Here is a 1187-nt window from a genome sequence, read left to right as displayed (position 1 = left end):
GCAGAACCATATCGCCTGGGTTTTGTTGTATTTGCCAATAGCCTTTGGCATACAGGGATCAATTTGTGGAGTGTGCATTTCTGATCAAATGCTGGGAACAGGAACAAAAGCAAGAAAGGATTTTACACCTAAAATCAATTTTCTAGGCTCCCACTCTCCTGACCTTCCTGGAAATCAATGCAAAGTACCTGCACATGAATCATGAACCATATCTGGGCGCCCTCTGGAACTCGAAGACACAGGTCACTGTTCTTGTGAAGGAAACTCAGAGCTAAAAATAAGAGTGATGGGTGTCTGGTCTTCAAAGCAGCTTGGGAAAATAAAGTCAGCTTAATCATTAAAGTCACGTCACTTCATGGCCTGCTATTCTATGAGGAAAAGTTTTCTCTCCAAAGTTTTTAGTTACTTTGTTATCTTTTTCAACTTAAGAATTTAACATGGCTGTGCATCCTATTTAAGGTAAGTCTTGACAAGTCTCTATAAACCCACAATTTTTTTGGAGGTCTAATTTCTCGCTGCCTGAAGAACGCATATGTTTTGATCAAGCATCAAGGACTGAATGAATGATAGAATTTGATAGCTGACAAGAAGTTCAGAGGTTTAATAGACAAATTGCTTTCCTTTTTATAAATTTTATATATATATATATTATATATACATGTATTTATTTGGCTGCGCCAGGTCTTAGTTGCAGCATATGGAATCTAGTTCCTTGTCCAGGGGTTGAACCTGGGCATCCTGCATTGGGAGCACAAAGTGTTAGCCAGTTTGACGACCAGGGAAGTCCCAGTAGACCAAGTCTTTATGCTATGGCTAAAGAAACAGACGCCTAACTTGTTCAAGGCCAGACCATGAGGTCTGGCCATGAGATCAAGGCCAGATCTAGGGCTTCAGTTCAGTTCAGTCACTCAGTCATGTCCAACTCTACGACCCCATGGACTGCAGCATGCCAGGCTTCCCTGTGCATCACTAATTCCTGGAGTTTACTCAAACTCATGTCCATTGAGTTGGTGACGCCATCTAACCATTTCATCCTCTGTTGTCCCCTTCTCCTCCCGCCTTCAATCTTTCCCAGCATCAGGGTCTTTTCAAATGAGTCAGTTCTTTGCATCAGGTGGCTAAAGTACTGGAGTCTCAGCTTCAGTATCAGTCCTTCCAATGAATATTCAGGACTGATTTCCTTTAGG

The sequence above is a fragment of the Ovis canadensis genome, chromosome 21, assembly GCF_042477335.2.
Source record: "Ovis canadensis isolate MfBH-ARS-UI-01 breed Bighorn chromosome 21, ARS-UI_OviCan_v2, whole genome shotgun sequence".
Taxonomy (NCBI): domain Eukaryota; kingdom Metazoa; phylum Chordata; class Mammalia; order Artiodactyla; family Bovidae; genus Ovis; species Ovis canadensis.
The sequence above is the reverse complement of the archived record's forward strand: the minus strand, read 5'-3'. Positions refer to the sequence as shown.